Source organism: Patiria miniata, unplaced genomic scaffold (genome assembly GCF_015706575.1).
Source record: "Patiria miniata isolate m_02_andy unplaced genomic scaffold, ASM1570657v1 HiC_scaffold_7, whole genome shotgun sequence".
In the NCBI taxonomy this organism is placed as follows: Eukaryota; Metazoa; Echinodermata; class Asteroidea; order Valvatida; family Asterinidae; genus Patiria; species Patiria miniata.
This window is the reverse complement of record NW_024037074.1, coordinates 7206487-7219614: the sequence shown is the minus strand read 5'-3', so window position 1 is coordinate 7219614 and position 13128 is coordinate 7206487. Positions and strand designations below refer to the sequence as shown.

Genomic DNA, 13128 nt, shown 5'->3' with positions numbered 1-13128 from the left:
CGATTGATCCTCGCTTTTTGTTAACCTCCAAACATAATATTCACTCAAAAAACCTGCAAATCTATCATGAAAAGGCAATAAAGTGTCGGATCAAAAACGGAATACGGGGTACCAGACTATGACCTCGTTACTTTTTGTCGCACACGGTGCAGAGGTTGACGACGACCATCGGGTTGTACTCGCCGCGGGGAACGATCTTGTCGAATTTCACCTTGCACAGCCCCCCACGGATATTGAAAGTCTCGGACTCAAATGGACCAAAGTCCGCCAAACCAGGCCAAGTTCGGGCAAGGACCATTAGTCGACTAGTGGTTGATTTGTGACGTACCTTACGCCTGCGCGCTAATAGCAAAGTGCGAACGTCTCTAGTCGAACGCTGGTCAAAATGTCATTACAAAACGTCTGGATCCTGGCTCCCTGCTGTACGTTATGAACGCGCGCGGCTATGGTTACCAGCGATGCAACCAGCCCCAGTAGGCTGGTTCCAAATAGTCGACTAGCGTAGTCAACCACCGTCGACTAGACAGAGTTCGGGCAAACGTTAGTTAACCATTGGTCAACTATAGTCCTTGCGCGAACTTGGCAGATGTCGTCACTGTGAAGTTAATCAAGAAAGAAAAACAATAAGAAAGCGCTTATTTCATTGGTGGTTTACAATGTTCAGAGAAACAGGCAAATATTTTGGATCATTTGTATTTATCTCAAAAGTAACCTACCGAATTATAATTATCAAAAAGCTGACTTGAGTTAAAGATCGTACTGGTACTAAACACCCCGAGGAATTATTCTGTCTGGTTTGCTGTCATTTAGAAGAAATCAAGAAATGTATAGCTGATTTCCAATGATCGGCCAACTGACTGATTTTTGGAAATGAAAAGTTATATATACGAAAACAAAAGTCGTGTGTCGTGATCAAATTTCAGTTGCATTTTTTCACTGTTTTCTAGAAAAGTTTAATATCCAGTGCGCTGAAACGTCAACAGGTTATGTTTCGACATTCGCCTTGAACAATATGCATGACCAAAAGCCTTAAACTTTGAAACTATTTCTCTTTGGCGGCAAGAATTTTCCCCCGATTTTCAAACCACCATCTCTTACCTCCATCTTTCTTGAAGTTAAGCGTGAGATTACCGTCATCGTCTTCAATTTGAACGGACAAACTTTGCTTAATATCATCGTACTCGACGTAACCGTCTATGAGAGGATTGAAATGGAAACAAATGTCAAGAAGGAATATTACGTAAAAAGATCTGCACGGAAGGGGAAAAATGACCAAAAACGAACCTCCTAACTCACCCATAAATCTGCTAGTACAAAATTATAACTGTTCAATAAAAAGGCAAATAACATGCATTAAATACTTCAAATTATAGGTTTTGCCCTTCACCGACGTTTAAACACTGTATACTCAGTGTGTGACCTCTCGAGTGAAAGTTGGAAAAAATCACTCGGGTGGGACTCGAACCCACGACCTCCTGCTTTCTAGTGCAGATGTCTCACCACTCGACCACCGAGCTAACGGGATCGGTTGGCTGGTTCGAATCTGATGTACATAGCAGCGGGTACCGCATAAACTATTATAAGATGGAATTTTTTTAATTTGATTTATCACCCCCCGACGCAAACAATTCCATCTTATAATATACATTAAATACTTGACAAAAAATTGTAACAATTCGTGACGTTGTTTATGAACATTTTGTACATGGAGGCAAAATAATGTGGTTTGGTTTATAGTCGTAATGCGATAGGAACTTAAGGGGTTTCCACACCTGGCCCCTAGCTGTGACTATAAACTCGATTGCAATTCCCTCACCCTTCAGTTTTATGAAAATATGAATAAAGAGATAGCGTCAAATGAGGTCTGGTAACCAGTTTAATTTGCACGCCTTAGAGACAGAGTGGACTATAGTCTGACCCCTCTGGGATCAGCCAAAAACCCTTCAACCCTAAGGTACAAGTCTTGTTAAATCAACATAGTTCTTTATTATTAACACTCCATCTCAGAAGCAAGAAATATAGATGTGAGGCCAGTAAATCGGTCCGAAATTGCCTACGCCGGCCAAATTACGATTTTCATGCCCTCTAATTCTCCGGTATAAGAACATTTTGAGGACCGTGAACTTGATGAGTTGTAAAATAAAGAAAGGTGGAAGTCGTGTAGAGGACTGCAAGCTCGTACTTATAGGCATGGGCGTCGCCAGGATTTTTTCTAGAGGGGGGCAAAACAAAATTTTGCCCAAAAATGCTTGTATTTTTCAACACATTCTCGATTTATCAGTTTTAGAGGGGGGCAGGGACATTTTGCCCCCCCCCCCAACTCATTAAATTTACACCACTTTGTCTTTGCGCTTCTTTTCTTTTCTTTTCTTTTTCTTTTCTTCCTTTTTTTTTTTTTTTTTTTTTTTGGCTTTTCCAGGGGGGGGGGGGCAAGTGCCCCCCCTTGCCCCCCCCCCTCGCGACGCCCATGTTTACAAGATTATACTTAAAGTGAAATTTTGATGAAATTAGGCCCCTTAAATGGCTCTATTTTGCAATGAGTCGTAGGTGTCCATTTTCAAAATGGCGATGGGCTTCAGGACTGCTTTTAGGAGTGATCATCTTTGGATGGAATTTTCTCCCAAAAGTCATTGATTAACCCCCAAAAAATTGAGCGGAAAATGAAAGGTGATGAAATAAGCTTTAATTTGATGCATGTCTTGAACACGTCAGAGAGTCGTGAGTATTTTTAATATTTTTTGGAAGTGCACGTAATTACCACTAAGGTCTATGGCAGTTTATTTACTGGGTCTGCAACCATAGAGGCATCATCAAAACTATTAATTTACGCTCCGTTGATCAACAAAGCAATAAGGGACGATCTCAACGCCTCTCAAAGCTCCGGTCCGATCCGGGCTCGGGCAACTTCACCGGCTGGTCTGTGTGTCAAAATAGGCAAGTCGTCCGTTGAGACAAGTCGTCCGTTGAGACAAGTCGTCCGTTGAGACAAGTCGTCCGTTGAGACAAGTCGTCCGCTGAGACAAGTCGTCCGATCCCCTGGAAGACAAGTCGTTGAAACAAGTCGTCCGCTGGGAGACGAGTCGTCCGTTGAGACAAGTCGACCCGCAAAATAAGGGGGCAACCCGTTCGGAGCTGAGGTAACGAACCGTGAGATCGTGAAACTGTTCTCCATCCATTAAATTCGAGTCCAGTTGTCTTCTTTCAATATTTTTTTTTTCAAGTTGGAGAAACACATCATTCATTCGCTCGCCCGAAACACAAAATTTGATCAAGTATTTTAATCAAGATAATTAATTAATCGATGAATAATACTCACAATATCCTTCCAAATCTCCAGCAAATTCAAAGTAATAGTTCCCGCCGATACAGAGAGCGGGCTTTCGACAAACTGCACGAGGAAAATGAAACATGGTATGAATTATTTATGAGCTGTTTATCTGCACGTGAGAAATATATTCTCTTTGAGGAAATATTATGATGGAAAATACGCTAGTCCACATGACAATAATCCAGACGCCTCTTTAGTGGTATATAAAGTATAGGCCTACATGGGAATGTGAAAATAACACCTTTTTTTTTACAAAATTGGAAATCAATCGCAAATTCTTGTTTTTTCAACCCAAAATTCATCAGTTCTACTATCCTTGTAAAACATGTTTATAATAAAGGCCTTATATGGCGATTTTTTTTGGGGGGGGGGGTGGCCTTAGGCTTATCCTTTCCAAACAAACCTAATATTGCTTGTATTCCTACCTGTGCTCAATGGATTCTCGTCTTCAAGAAGACGCGCAAGTAATTCTTCAAGTAAGTCAGTTGTCCCACGCCTTTTTTCGTTCTGTGATTTGACAAAAACAAAACCATGATAAACATCTCATTATCTGCATGGAAATTGTAATCTCGTAGCATCCAGACGCCACTTCTTTGGTTGTGTATAAAGTCTATGGAGAGTTGAGTATTTTCTATGAAAAAATTGAAATGTTTCTCAGTTCCAGATTCATCTGTTCAACATTTTTGCAATGACCGACCTTCATTGAGATACTATGATGGAAAAAAGTGGCGTCAGGATGCAACATTCTTTCCAACTTGAGACAACATTTTGCAAAATATCTTCGGCCTTGTATAAGTCATCTTATAAGTCATCTTTTGTCATCTTAGGATCTTGGCCTAAAGCTCATAACCAACATGACCTGTAATAGCAAAACGTAAAATGAATGCCAATTACCCCGTATATGATTTGCCGTAACACTCGACGTTTGGCTCCGCGAATGTGAGATGCGTGGCAAAGAGTCCAAGAACCAACGCGACGGCAGAGAAACGGAACATCTTCATTACTTGAACTGGGAGAAACGTCTACGGAGAAAACGAAATATAAGACAAGCTCGCGAGCTGAATCACAACACGATATAGGCCTAGCTACGCAGGGGATTCGTGAGCAGTTATTTATATGCAAAACTCTGCGTGGTTTGCGCGATCATAGTGAAAAGCCGTTCTTGAAAATGCTTTTGTGAATAAATCCCTCTTGGACCTAAAGCTGAGAATTTTGTGGATCATCGTCCTTTGTCAGAGTTTACAAGCTTCGCGGATGATCGGTTTGAGCTCGTCGAGTGGCCTAATGTCCTCCATCCAATCAAGGCCTATTTTGCCATATTGAGGAGGGATCATTTTTCAAGATGGCTACTTTTCCGCTTTGGGGAAAATAGGGGTCGTCTTCTTTGGGTGAGAATATCTCGAAAAGTCAATGGTCAGCCCACCAAAAAATGAGAAGAAAATGAAAGATGACACATTGATCATCATTTTTCTGTGCAGCTTGAATACCTGTGAGAATTCTGAGTATTTTTAAAAGAATTTTGAAGTATGCACATTTAGCACTAGTGTCTATGGGAAGTTTTTGCAGGGTTGTACCCCTAGCAGATAATGGAGGCCTGGAATGGCGTCACGCACGAAACTTGGTGCAGATGATCAGTGCATGGACGCATGAATGAAAAAAAAGGTTCTTTTAGGTTGGAATGTACTAGTTGAAAATTTTTAAGGGCGAAAAAAAATCGAATTTATTGAAGAGCAAGGATTTTGCAACTTTAAACGGTTTATTTGAGACCGAATAAGCGAGAAAGAGAATAGCTAATGACTTCCGAAAGTTTTTTTTTTTAAGGTATAAGGGTACACACCTGTAAATCGATCCGCCAAGCTCATGAATAAAAGTTATACCCTCAAAATATTCTATATTAGAGAGTTCTGAGCGCCGTAAAATTGGGGAATTGAAGAGATATGGTAGTGAACCTCTAGCCCGGACTTGGGGCTTCCAATTCTGAGCATTTTGGATGCTATTGGGCTCGAAAGTGGCGCTATTTTGCCATGTTGTGGAGGGATCGTTTTTCAAGATGGCTACTTTTCCGCTTTGGGGAAAATAGGGGTCGTCTTCTTTGCGTGAAAATATCTCGAAAAGTCAATGGTCAACCCACCATAAATTGAAAAGAAAATGAAAGATGACACATTGATCATCATTTTTCTGTGCAGCTTGAATACCTGTGAGAGTTTTGAGTATTTTTAAAAGAATTTTGAAGTACGGGCATTTAGCACTAGTGTCTATGGGAGTTTATTTGCAGGTATGCACCCTATAAAGAATCACAAAGATGGCCGTTTCGCGCATGCGCTGTGCCGCGGCAGTGGTCTTTTCAGTGGGCGGAACCTACGGGGAGGGGGAAAAAGTGTTTTAAAGGTATCAACAAGGGTTTTTTGCCGTAACGGATGCTTCCAAATCATTAGGGAGCAGTAGGCTATCACCCGATTACAACAATTGATACTTGAAAAGGGGGGGGGGGGCATTTTGAGCTTAAAAGTAGCTGGAACTCAATTTATTGTCGCTGGGGGCGCTCTACGGCTTAGCAGGGGCAAAACAATCACTATTTTCGGGCTTAATATCTACCTCGGATAATATTTTTCTTTCATTTTTTTTTTCAAAATATTGACTTTGGAGATATTCTGCTTGTCCTGAATGTGATTTTGTGTTCAAATTTAAAAGTTGCCTGCTATTATAGGGTACACACCTGTAAATCGATCCGCCAAGCTCATGAATAAAAGTTATACCCTCAAAATATTCTATATTAGAGAGTTCTGAGCGCCGTAAAATTGGGGAATTGAAGAGATATGGTAGTGAACCTCTAGCCCGGACTTGGGGCTTCCAATTCTGAGCATTTTGGATGCTATTGGGCTCGAAAGTGGCGCTATTTTGCCATGTTGTGGAGGGATCGTTTTTCAAGATGGCTACTTTTCCGCTTTGGGGAAAATAGGGGTCGTCTTCTTTGCGTGAAAATATCTCGAAAAGTCAATGGTCAACCCACCATAAATTGAAAAGAAAATGAAAGATGACACATTGATCATCATTTTTCTGTGCAGCTTGAATACCTGTGAGAGTTTTGAGTATTTTTAAAAGAATTTTGAAGTACGGGCATTTAGCACTAGTGTCTATGGGAGTTTATTTGCAGGTATGCACCCTATAAAGAATCACAAAGATGGCCGTTTCGCGCATGCGCTGTGCCGCGGCAGTGGTCTTTTCAGTGGGCGGAACCTACGGGGAGGGGGAAAAAGTGTTTTAAAGGTATCAACAAGGGTTTTTTGCCGTAACGGATGCTTCCAAATCATTAGGGAGCAGTAGGCTATCACCCGATTACAACAATTGATACTTGAAAAGGGGGGGGGGGGGGCATTTTGAGCTTAAAAGTAGCTGGAACTCAATTTATTGTCGCTGGGGGCGCTCTACGGCTTAGCAGGGGCAAAACAATCACTATTTTCGGGCTTAATATCTACCTCGGATAATATTTTTCTTTCATTTTTTTTTTCAAAATATTGACTTTGGAGATATTCTGCTTGTCCTGAATGTGATTTTGTGTTCAAATTTAAAAGTTGCCTGCTATTATAGGGTACACACCTGTAAATCGATCCGCCAAGCTCATGAATAAAAGTTATACCCTCAAAATATTCTATATTAGAGAGTTCTGAGCGCCGTAAAATTGGGGAATTGAAGAGATATGGTAGTGAACCTCTAGCCCGGACTTGGGGCTTCCAATTCTGAGCATTTTGGATGCTATTGGGCTCGAAAGTGGCGCTATTTTGCCATGTTGTGGAGGGATCGTTTTTCAAGATGGCTACTTTTCCGCTTTGGGGAAAATAGGGGTCGTCTTCTTTGCGTGAAAATATCTCGAAAAGTCAATGGTCAACCCACCATAAATTGAAAAGAAAATGAAAGATGACACATTGATCATCATTTTTCTGTGCAGCTTGAATACCTGTGAGAGTTTTGAGTATTTTTAAAAGAATTTTGAAGTACGGGCATTTAGCACTAGTGTCTATGGGAGTTTATTTGCAGGTATGCACCCTATAAAGAATCACAAAGATGGCCGTTTCGCGCATGCGCTGTGCCGCGGCAGTGGTCTTTTCAGTGGGCGGAACCTACGGGGAGGGGGAAAAAGTGTTTTAAAGGTATCAACAAGGGTTTTTTGCCGTAACGGATGCTTCCAAATCATTAGGGAGCAGTAGGCTATCACCCGATTACAACAATTGATACTTGAAAAGGGGGGGGGGGGGCATTTTGAGCTTAAAAGTAGCTGGAACTCAATTTATTGTCGCTGGGGGCGCTCTACGGCTTAGCAGGGGCAAAACAATCACTATTTTCGGGCTTAATATCTACCTCGGATAATATTTTTCTTTCATTTTTTTTTTCAAAATATTGACTTTGGAGATATTCTGCTTGTCCTGAATGTGATTTTGTGTTCAAATTTAAAAGTTGCCTGCTATTATAGGGTACACACCTGTAAATCGATCCGCCAAGCTCATGAATAAAAGTTATACCCTCAAAATATTCTATATTAGAGAGTTCTGAGCGCCGTAAAATTGGGGAATTGAAGAGATATGGTAGTGAACCTCTAGCCCGGACTTGGGGCTTCCAATTCTGAGCATTTTGGATGCTATTGGGCTCGAAAGTGGCGCTATTTTGCCATGTTGTGGAGGGATCGTTTTTCAAGATGGCTACTTTTCCGCTTTGGGGAAAATAGGGGTCGTCTTCTTTGCGTGAAAATATCTCGAAAAGTCAATGGTCAACCCACCATAAATTGAAAAGAAAATGAAAGATGACACATTGATCATCATTTTTCTGTGCAGCTTGAATACCTGTGAGAGTTTTGAGTATTTTTAAAAGAATTTTGAAGTACGGGCATTTAGCACTAGTGTCTATGGGAGTTTATTTGCAGGTATGCACCCTATAAAGAATCACAAAGATGGCCGTTTCGCGCATGCGCTGTGCCGCGGCAGTGGTCTTTTCAGTGGGCGGAACCTACGGGGAGGGGAAAAAGTGTTTTAAAGGTATCAACAAGGGTTTTTTGCCGTAACGGATGCTTCCAAATCATTAGGGAGCAGTAGGCTATCACCCGATTACAACAATTGATACTTGAAAAGGGGGGGGGGGGGCATTTTGAGCTTAAAAGTAGCTGGAACTCAATTTATTGTCGCTGGGGGCGCTCTACGGCTTAGCAGGGGCAAAACAATCACTATTTTCGGGCTTAATATCTACCTCGGATAATATTTTTCTTTCATTTTTTTTTCAAAATATTGACTTTGGAGATATTCTGCTTGTCCTGAATGTGATTTTGTGTTCAAATTTAAAAGTTGCCTGCTATTATAGGGTACACACCTGTAAATCGATCCGCCAAGCTCATGAATAAAAGTTATACCCTCAAAATATTCTATATTAGAGAGTTCTGAGCGCCGTAAAATTGGGGAATTGAAGAGATATGGTAGTGAACCTCTAGCCCGGACTTGGGGCTTCCAATTCTGAGCATTTTGGATGCTATTGGGCTCGAAAGTGGCGCTATTTTGCCATGTTGTGGAGGGATCGTTTTTCAAGATGGCTACTTTTCCGCTTTGGGGAAAATAGGGGTCGTCTTCTTTGCGTGAAAATATCTCGAAAAGTCAATGGTCAACCCACCATAAATTGAAAAGAAAATGAAAGATGACACATTGATCATCATTTTTCTGTGCAGCTTGAATACCTGTGAGAGTTTTGAGTATTTTTAAAAGAATTTTGAAGTACGGGCATTTAGCACTAGTGTCTATGGGAGTTTATTTGCAGGTATGCACCCTATAAAGAATCACAAAGATGGCCGTTTCGCGCATGCGCTGTGCCGCGGCAGTGGTCTTTTCAGTGGGCGGAACCTACGGGGAGGGGGAAAAAGTGTTTTAAAGGTATCAACAAGGGTTTTTTGCCGTAACGGATGCTTCCAAATCATTAGGGAGCAGTAGGCTATCACCCGATTACAACAATTGATACTTGAAAAGGGGGGGGGGGGGCATTTTGAGCTTAAAAGTAGCTGGAACTCAATTTATTGTCGCTGGGGGCGCTCTACGGCTTAGCAGGGGCAAAAACAATCACTATTTTCGGGCTTAATATCTACCTCGGATAATATTTTTCTTTCATTTTTTTTTTCAAAATATTGACTTTGGAGATATTCTGCTTGTCCTGAATGTGATTTTGTGTTCAAATTTAAAAGTTGCCTGCTATTATAGGGTACACACCTGTAAATCGATCCGCCAAGCTCATGAATAAAAGTTATACCCTCAAAATATTCTATATTAGAGAGTTCTGAGCGCCGTAAAATTGGGGAATTGAAGAGATATGGTAGTGAACCTCTAGCCCGGACTTGGGGCTTCCAATTCTGAGCATTTTGGATGCTATTGGGCTCGAAAGTGGCGCTATTTTGCCATGTTGTGGAGGGATCGTTTTTCAAGATGGCTACTTTTCCGCTTTGGGGAAAATAGGGGTCGTCTTCTTTGCGTGAAAATATCTCGAAAAGTCAATGGTCAACCCACCATAAATTGAAAAGAAAATGAAAGATGACACATTGATCATCATTTTTCTGTGCAGCTTGAATACCTGTGAGAGTTTTGAGTATTTTTAAAAGAATTTTGAAGTACGGGCATTTAGCACTAGTGTCTATGGGAGTTTATTTGCAGGTATGCACCCTATAAAGAATCACAAAGATGGCCGTTTCGCGCATGCGCTGTGCCGCGGCAGTGGTCTTTTCAGTGGGCGGAACCTACGGGGAGGGGGAAAAAGTGTTTTAAAGGTATCAACAAGGGTTTTTTGCCGTAACGGATGCTTCCAAATCATTAGGGAGCAGTAGGCTATCACCCGATTACAACAATTGATACTTGAAAAGGGGGGGGGGGGCATTTTGAGCTTAAAAGTAGCTGGAACTCAATTTATTGTCGCTGGGGGCGCTCTACGGCTTAGCAGGGGCAAAACAATCACTATTTTCGGGCTTAATATCTACCTCGGATAATATTTTTCTTTCATTTTTTTTTTCAAAATATTGACTTTGGAGATATTCTGCTTGTCCTGAATGTGATTTTGTGTTCAAATTTAAAAGTTGCCTGCTATTATAGGGTACACACCTGTAAATCGATCCGCCAAGCTCATGAATAAAAGTTATACCCTCAAAATATTCTATATTAGAGAGTTCTGAGCGCCGTAAAATTGGGGAATTGAAGAGATATGGTAGTGAACCTCTAGCCCGGACTTGGGGCTTCCAATTCTGAGCATTTTGGATGCTATTGGGCTCGAAAGTGGCGCTATTTTGCCATGTTGTGGAGGGATCGTTTTTCAAGATGGCTACTTTTCCGCTTTGGGGAAAATAGGGGTCGTCTTCTTTGCGTGAAAATATCTCGAAAAGTCAATGGTCAACCCACCATAAATTGAAAAGAAAATGAAAGATGACACATTGATCATCATTTTTCTGTGCAGCTTGAATACCTGTGAGAGTTTTGAGTATTTTTAAAAGAATTTTGAAGTACGGGCATTTAGCACTAGTGTCTATGGGAGTTTATTTGCAGGTATGCACCCTATAAAGAATCACAAAGATGGCCGTTTCGCGCATGCGCTGTGCCGCGGCAGTGGTCTTTTCAGTGGGCGGAACCTACGGGGAGGGGGAAAAAGTGTTTTAAAGGTATCAACAAGGGTTTTTTGCCGTAACGGATGCTTCCAAATCATTAGGGAGCAGTAGGCTATCACCCGATTACAACAATTGATACTTGAAAAGGGGGGGGGGGGCATTTTGAGCTTAAAAGTAGCTGGAACTCAATTTATTGTCGCTGGGGGCGCTCTACGGCTTAGCAGGGGCAAAACAATCACTATTTTCGGGCTTAATATCTACCTCGGATAATATTTTTCTTTCATTTTTTTTTCAAAATATTGACTTTGGAGATATTCTGCTTGTCCTGAATGTGATTTTGTGTTCAAATTTAAAAGTTGCCTGCTATTATAGGGTACACACCTGTAAATCGATCCGCCAAGCTCATGAATAAAAGTTATACCCTCAAAATATTCTATATTAGAGAGTTCTGAGCGCCGTAAAATTGGGGAATTGAAGAGATATGGTAGTGAACCTCTAGCCCGGACTTGGGGCTTCCAATTCTGAGCATTTTGGATGCTATTGGGCTCGAAAGTGGCGCTATTTTGCCATGTTGTGGAGGGATCGTTTTTCAAGATGGCTACTTTTCCGCTTTGGGGAAAATAGGGGTCGTCTTCTTTGCGTGAAAATATCTCGAAAAGTCAATGGTCAACCCACCATAAATTGAAAAGAAAATGAAAGATGACACATTGATCATCATTTTTCTGTGCAGCTTGAATACCTGTGAGAGTTTTGAGTATTTTTAAAAGAATTTTGAAGTACGGGCATTTAGCACTAGTGTCTATGGGAGTTTATTTGCAGGTATGCACCCTATAAAGAATCACAAAGATGGCCGTTTCGCGCATGCGCTGTGCCGCGGCAGTGGTCTTTTCAGTGGGCGGAACCTACGGGGAGGGGGAAAAAGTGTTTTAAAGGTATCAACAAGGGTTTTTTGCCGTAACGGATGCTTCCAAATCATTAGGGAGCAGTAGGCTATCACCCGATTACAACAATTGATACTTGAAAAGGGGGGGGGGGGGGCATTTTGAGCTTAAAAGTAGCTGGAACTCAATTTATTGTCGCTGGGGGCGCTCTACGGCTTAGCAGGGGCAAAACAATCACTATTTTCGGGCTTAATATCTACCTCGGATAATATTTTTCTTTCATTTTTTTTTTCAAAATATTGACTTTGGAGATATTCTGCTTGTCCTGAATGTGATTTTGTGTTCAAATTTAAAAGTTGCCTGCTATTATAGGGTACACACCTGTAAATCGATCCGCCAAGCTCATGAATAAAAGTTATACCCTCAAAATATTCTATATTAGAGAGTTCTGAGCGCCGTAAAATTGGGGAATTGAAGAGATATGGTAGTGAACCTCTAGCCCGGACTTGGGGCTTCCAATTCTGAGCATTTTGGATGCTATTGGGCTCGAAAGTGGCGCTATTTTGCCATGTTGTGGAGGGATCGTTTTTCAAGATGGCTACTTTTCCGCTTTGGGGAAAATAGGGGTCGTCTTCTTTGCGTGAAAATATCTCGAAAAGTCAATGGTCAACCCACCATAAATTGAAAAGAAAATGAAAGATGACACATTGATCATCATTTTTCTGTGCAGCTTGAATACCTGTGAGAGTTTTGAGTATTTTTAAAAGAATTTTGAAGTACGGGCATTTAGCACTAGTGTCTATGGGAGTTTATTTGCAGGTATGCACCCTATAAAGAATCACAAAGATGGCCGTTTCGCGCATGCGCTGTGCCGCGGCAGTGGTCTTTTCAGTGGGCGGAACCTACGGGGAGGGGGAAAAAGTGTTTTAAAGGTATCAACAAGGGTTTTTTGCCGTAACGGATGCTTCCAAATCATTAGGGAGCAGTAGGCTATCACCCGATTACAACAATTGATACTTGAAAAGGGGGGGGGGGGCATTTTGAGCTTAAAAGTAGCTGGAACTCAATTTATTGTCGCTGGGGGCGCTCTACGGCTTAGCAGGGGCAAAACAATCACTATTTTCGGGCTTAATATCTACCTCGGATAATATTTTTCTTTCATTTTTTTTTTCAAAATATTGACTTTGGAGATATTCTGCTTGTCCTGAATGTGATTTTGTGTTCAAATTTAAAAGTTGCCTGCTATTATAGGGTACACACCTGTAAATCGATCCGCCAAGCTCATGAATAAAAGTTATACCCTCAAA

At 41.3% G+C, this 13128-nt stretch overlaps 1 long non-coding RNA gene across 1 annotated transcript; it reads right to left on the bottom strand.

Moving 5' to 3' along the window:
* Positions 1-555: 555 nt before the first annotated feature.
* LOC119746385 lies at positions 556-3764 on the bottom strand. Its single transcript, XR_005273736.1, has 4 exons — positions 3754-3764; positions 3317-3388; positions 1099-1194; positions 556-595 (listed from the first exon to the last, which is right to left on the bottom strand). It is a non-coding gene; the product is annotated as an uncharacterized LOC119746385 (long non-coding RNA).
* Between the last annotated feature and the right edge of the window lie 9364 nt (positions 3765-13128).